General features: G+C 43.8%; 1 long non-coding RNA gene across 1 annotated transcript; it reads right to left on the bottom strand.

Annotated features, from left to right (window-relative positions):
- Window positions 1-1,938: 1,938 nt before the first annotated feature.
- LOC127345038 (uncharacterized) lies at window positions 1,939-5,030 on the bottom strand. Its single transcript, XR_011756168.1, has 5 exons — window positions 4,671-5,030; window positions 4,298-4,581; window positions 4,094-4,178; window positions 3,518-3,602; window positions 1,939-2,170 (listed from the first exon to the last, which is right to left on the bottom strand). It is a non-coding gene; the product is annotated as an uncharacterized lncRNA (long non-coding RNA).
- Window positions 5,031-6,734: the final 1,704 nt, after the last annotated feature.

Genomic DNA, 6,734 nt, shown 5'->3' with positions numbered 1-6,734 from the left:
TTGCTCAAGCATGGGAGAGAATGAAATCTTTGGTAAAGAATTGCCCAACCCATGGACTAACTACTTGGATGATCATCCAAACCTTCTATGCAGGATTGAATTTTTCTTCGCGGAACCTATTGGATTCAGCTGCTGGAGGTACCTTTATGTCCATCACCTTGGGGGCGGCTACAAAGCTTCTTGATGATATGATGATAAATTACTCTGAATGGCACACGGAAAGAGCTCCACAAGGTAAGAAGGTAAATTCTGTTGAAGAAACCTCCTCCTTGAGTGATAAGATTGATGTGATTATGTCTATGCTGGTGAATGGTAGATCTAATGTGGATCCAAATAATGTTCCTTTAGCTTCATTGGTTGCCCAAGAAGAACATGTTGATGTGAACTTCATTAAAAATAATAATTTCAACAACAATGCTTATAGGAACAATTCTGGTAACAACTATAGGCCATATCCTTCTGCTAATGGTAACGGTTATGGTAATTCTTATGGTAATTCTTACAACAATAATAGGAGTGTACCCCCTGGTCTTGACGCCATGCTTAAAGAATTTATTAGTACACAAACTGCTTTTAACAAATCTGTTGAGGAAAAGCTTGATAAAATTGATATTCTTGCTTCTAAGGTTGATAGACTTGCCTCTGATGTTGATATTTTAAAATTGAAAGTTATGCCTAATAAGGATAATGAAAATAATATTGTTACTACAGCAAATGCCATCCAAGTTAGAATTAATGAGAATATAAGATTGATGGCTGAATTGCATGCTAGGTGGGAAAGAGAAGAAAATGAAAAACTAGCTAAAGAGAATAATGTAGCTAAAGTTTGGACTATTACCACCACTAGTAATGATAATGATTCACATGTTGCTAAACCTCCTACTATCAATGGTAAAATAATTGGTGTTGGCAATGTTTCTACTCCTAGTGCAAAGCGTGCAAAATTACCTGAAATTGCTAAAACTGCTGAAACTGCTTGTGATAAAACTGTTGAAATTTTTTCCAACATTGGGGACAATGATTCCATTGTGTAGATCATAATGATTTAGACTTTGATGACTTTCACATCTCTGAAGTTATAAAGTTCTTACAAAAACTTGCTAAAAGTCACAATGCTAGTGCTATAAATTTGGCCTTTACAAAACATATTACAAATGCTCTCATAAAAGCTAGAGAAGAGAAACTAAAACTTGAAACTTCTATTCCTAGGAAGTTAGAAGATGGTTGGGAGCCCATCATTAAGATGAGGGTCAATGATTTTGATTGTAATGCTTTATGTGATCTTTGTGCAAGTATTTCCGTTATGCCTAAGAAAATCTATGATATGCTTGACTTGCCACCATTGAAAAATTGTTATTTGGATGTTAATCTTGCTGATAATGCTATAAAGAAACTTTTGGGGAGGATTGATAATGTTCGTATTATGGTTAACAATAACCTAGTCCCCGTTGATTTTGTTGTCTTGGATATTGAATGCAATGCATCTTGTCCCATTATATTGGGAAGACCTTTTCTTCGAACTGTTGGTGCCACCATTGATATGAAGGAAGGTAATATTAAATATCAATTTCCTCTCAAGAAAGGTATGGAACACTTCCCTAGAAATAGAATGAAGTTACCTTATGATTCTATTATTAGAACAAATTATGATGTCGATGCTTCATCTCTTGATAACACTTGATTCACACTTTCTGCGCCTAGCTGAAAGGCGTTAAAGAAAAGCGCTTATGGGAGACAACCCATCATTTTACTACAGTACTTTTGTTTTATATTTGTGACGCCCCAAAACCGGTACCATGAGGATCCCAACGAATCCGCCGAAATCCGCACGATATCGATTCTAGGAGACGCACCACCAAGCGCCTCGTACACGCCGAAGCATGCACGCGATGCGGGTGGAATCAATCACGAGTAGTAATCATTACAACAGGATTACAATAGAGCCCACAAGATACAGATATATTACAACAACGACTCCAACGAGTCAAGATACAAATAGATACATACAAAGATCCAAATCATACAGAAGATCAAATACATCCGAGTACGGACAAGATACAAATTTGGACTAAGAGTCCTGAAGATAACCAGTGGCATCCATAACCCTGCCCAGGCCAAGCCGAAAGGGTAACCTTGCTAGCGTCGTTCTTCATCGTACCGATCTTCATACCTGCCCGGTTATATCCCGTAGAAGCAGCAATAAGTACGGGTTCGTACTTAACAAGACTTCAAGACGTATAAGCATTCGTCAACCAGCCGTCCTTTGTACTTGAGGCACGCAGGGGACTTAGAGGACGCAAGAGGAACGTCATAGGCAATATGGTGGGGTTAAGCGGCAGCGCAAGCACTAAAAACCTATAGAGACACTCTACAACAGTCGTCTAAGCAGAGAAGGTGAGAGAGCGCACAGCTAACAGTTCTATACTCTGCAAACATAACACAGCCGATGCGTTCCCCCCTCACAAGGAGGTACTTACAAGGGCACTCACTCGGTTGTCAAGTTTTAACCATTTATTATTGGAGTTGTGCTAACTTACTACGCAAGTTATTATGATCAAAGCAACATGTGTAAGTTGTCTATGGTCGAGTCATACAGCTCCAAGTCGTCCATAACCGCGGACACGGCTTATCGATAAGATGTACACCCTGCAGGGGTTGCCCAAATGTACCCACACGCACGATCAACTCCAAAGGCAATGGCAAAAAGGTGGAGCATCACGACTCACACTCTCCTTCACGACAACAATGTCCAGGAAGCCACCTAACTAAGTTGAACCCAAATCGAAGTCCGGCCGAATCTCCGAGACGGACCTAGCTGTTTGCGAGAACGGCTTCCGAGGGTCAGAACACACACTGGGGCGAATGACCCGCTTCAGCATGCGATAAACGCGCAGGCCGCGAACCTATACGTGCATACCAGAAACAAGGGATACAAGGCACCCAGGGGCTTCCCAAAGTAAATAAGTAACAAGCTGGCATGCACGCAACAACAAATGGTAAAACATATAAACTAGTTGTGGCCACTGGACAAAGCTGTAGATTCCGGCAGTGGTCGAGGGGAGACCCAGAAACATACCCACGTGTGGTTAGAGCGCTCAGTCTCGGAACAGATAACAAGAACTCGGGGTCCTAGATTTCATGGAAACACAAGTGAGCCGTCATAAAACGAGCAACTGACCCACCGATGCCTCCGCTAACAACTGTTAACAAGTAACCATGGTACCCTCAACAGATATAACCATAAACCATGTGTCATGATTCCTAACAGATAACCCGATATGATAGCGGTAGAGGTAACGGGATATAAACAGCACTAGCATGCACTACGACTCGCAAGGCAGACCCGATAACCAAACAACAGCTGTAGGAGGTTGGTGGTGGCAATATGGGCTGCTTGAGGTAACAAGTGGAAGGGACACGTGACAAGAACGCAACTTAAAGATAGCATGAGGGAGAAGGCAAAATGAAATAGGTGAGCGACTTCTGCAGGGGCAGAAGTATAAGGGAAAATGCTTGCCTGTTAAAGGTTGCCGAGGAACATCCGGAGAACTTGTCGTATCTCACAACACCACTTCGCGATCCTATCCGGGAAGAAGCAGATGCTGGAACACACACAACGTATGCAAATCTTACTACTACGGATGAAGAACCGGCATGAGCAAGATGCATGCATGCAAGACATGGCAAAGATGATGCGATGCAACTTATCCATGTTAATCAGAGTCGGAACCCCGGACAAACAAATTACAGTTGAAGTTGCAAATCTACCAGCAAATTTAAGGGTGGATTAGCATAGCAAACATGGCAGGGGTGAGCTACTTCAATATTAAACGGAGCGGGGAAATCCTTAGTTGGAAATCCGAAATACTCCGCATATATGTGGGGTGAACATGCAAAACTATCAACGCGCGTCATGATGCGAGATGCAAACAGATGAATGGATGGCATATTAATGTTCCTTACATTTTTCTGATCAATTTTCATATATAACACATTTTATTTTGAAATACGGTTTAAAAGATATGATTTATGCAAGATTTGACACATATATGCAATTTTTAGAAAAACAGGAAAAGCCTGGGGCGTTTCTCACCGAGGGGGGATGAACCCTGGTTCACTGACGCGCGGGTCCAGGGAGGCTGACGAGGCAGCTGACTGGGCTGCGGGTGGACCATAACCTGCAGGGGGGTTTTCCAGAAAAGGTTCAGGGGGCAGGGGTTGCGGGTTGATAAAGAAAAAGCTGCAGGGGCCTCGGTGTAAAATGGGAACAGATCTGGATCTGAGGGTTGTTTCTCACCGAAGGGGATCTAGCCGGAGCGGCTGACTGGTGGGGCCCAGGCGACGACGTGGACGACAGCGTGGCGAACCATGCGTGCACGCCCAGAAGGTGTTCGATGCGGGAACGATGCCGCGCGCGCGTTCCCTTCGGCGTGGTCACCGCGGCTGGCGAGGAAGAGAGCGGGCGACGCGGGACTTCCCCGGATGCGTGCGCTAGCGCGTTCGACGCGCCTCGTCGGCACGGACGAAGAGAAGGCGGCGCCGGTAGCGGGGGACCACCGGAGCATGGCCGGCAGCGGAGGTCTGTGGAGGAGCGGCCGGCATCAACGACGAAAGATCAAACCAGGGGACGAAGGTGAAGGGGAGAAGTACGGAGAGGTAGAGGAGATCACCAGGAACATGTAGATGCGGTCGAGATCGTCGGAGGATGGCCGGAGCCGCCGGAATCGACGATTTGGCCGTCGGTGCTGAGGAAGAATCGGCGACGATGGCGGCGTTTTGAGGCGTCCCCGGCTCGATTCGTGGTACCAGGCGAACGAGGACTTCAAAGCGCATCTTCTGGTGCTCTCAGAGGCGCGTGGAGTGGCCGGAGGTGGCCTGGCGGCGGTGATTTGGCGCCGGGGAAAATCCTCCTCGTTTGGTTGCTGAGAACGAAATAAGGAAGGCGAGAGTGGCGTGCGCGAGGGGAAAGAAAAAGAGGGAGTGGTTGGAGACGCTGTCTTGCAGAAGGGATAAGGAAGAGAGCAGGTGAGAGCCGTGGTAGTGCGGCGTGGCGCTGGTGAGGACCTGGGCGTGGTGACGATGGGCGAGCACGCCTCCTGCGTGACTCGTCCAGGAAGGAGACAAGCGACGAAGGGGTACGGGCCAGAGGTGGGTTGGGCCGCGTGAGAGAGGAAGAGAGAGAGTGGGCCGCTGGAGGAGAAAGGAAAAAGGCCAGGGGAGAGAGGTGACCTGGTTCGGGTTGGGCTGCTGCCGGGCCTGGCCGGTTGGCTGGGTCTCTCTCCTCTCTTCGTTTTTATTTTGTAAAACAGTTTTTCTGTTTTTCTTATTTTGCTGTTTGTTTTAAAATCATTTCTAAATAGATTTTATCAATGAAAATAAACAGAGAAAGAAGAGGTATAATTTGAAATAAGATAAAGGATTATAATAGAAATAAAATAGGGTTTAATAAAACATTTATGAGGTTGAAAATATATGCATGATGCCATGATTATGCATAAAAGAGAAATAACAAACAAATCTATTAAGTGGTTTTCCTGGGTCGCTACAATATTTGAGTCTTGGAAGTTGTTATTACTGTAGCAACCTCTCCTTATCTTTATTTTATTGCATTGTTGTGCCAAGTAAAGTCTTTGATAGTAAAGTCAATACTAGATTTGGATTACTGCGCAGAAACAGATTTCTTGCTTTCACGAATTTGGGTATGGTTCTCTATAGGTAACTCAGAAAAATCTGCCAATTTACGTGCGTGATCCTCAGATATGTACGCAACTTTCATTCAATTTGAGCATTTTCATCTGAGCAAGTTAAGTGCCTCTGTAAAATTCGTCTTTACGGACTGTTCTGTTTTGACAGATTCTGCCTTTTATTTCGCATTGCCTGTTTTGCTATGTTTGATGGATTTCTTTGTTCCATTAACTTTCAGTAGCTTTGTGCAATGTCCAGAAGTGTTAAGAATGATTATGTCACCTCTGAATATATGAATTATGCACTGACCCTCTAATGAGTTTGTTTTAAGTTTGGTGTGGAGGAAGTTTTCAAGGGTCAAGAGAGGAGGATGATACAATATGATCAAGAAGAGTGAAGAGTTTAAGCTTGGGGATGCCCCCGTGGTTCATCCCTGCATATTTTAAGAAGACCCAAGCGTCTAAGCTTGGGGATGCCCAAGGCATCTCTTCTTCATCGACAACTTATCAGGTTCCTCTAATGAAACTATATTTTTATTCAGTCACATCCTATGTGCTTTGCTTGGAGCGTCTGTTTGTTTTTATTTTTGTTTTGTTTGAATAAGATCGGATCCTAGCATTCTTTGTGTGGGAGAGAGACACGCTCCGCTGTTTTGTATGAACACATATGTTCTTAGCTTTATCTTTATTCATTACGAAAGTTGGACTATTTCATTCATTGCTATATGGTTGGAAACGGAAAATGCCGCATGTGGTAAATGGTATAATGTCTTGAATAATGTGATACTTGGCAATTGTTGTGCTCATATAGATCATGTTTAAGCTCTTGCATCATGTACCTTGCACCTATTAATGAATAACTACATAGAACTTGTTAAAATTTGGTTTGCATGATTGATCTCTAGAGTCTAGATATTTTCTAGTTAAGGTGTTTGAACAACAAGGAGACGATGTAAAGTCTTATAATGCTTACAATATGTTTATATGTGAGTCTTGCTGTACTGTTTTATACTTGAGTTTGCTTCAAACAACCTTGCTAGCCTAGCCTTG

This window comes from Lolium perenne, chromosome 3, assembly GCF_019359855.2.
Source record: "Lolium perenne isolate Kyuss_39 chromosome 3, Kyuss_2.0, whole genome shotgun sequence".
NCBI classification, from domain to species: Eukaryota; Viridiplantae; Streptophyta; class Magnoliopsida; order Poales; family Poaceae; genus Lolium; species Lolium perenne.
The sequence above is the reverse complement of the archived record's forward strand: the minus strand, read 5'-3'. Positions and strand labels throughout refer to the sequence as shown.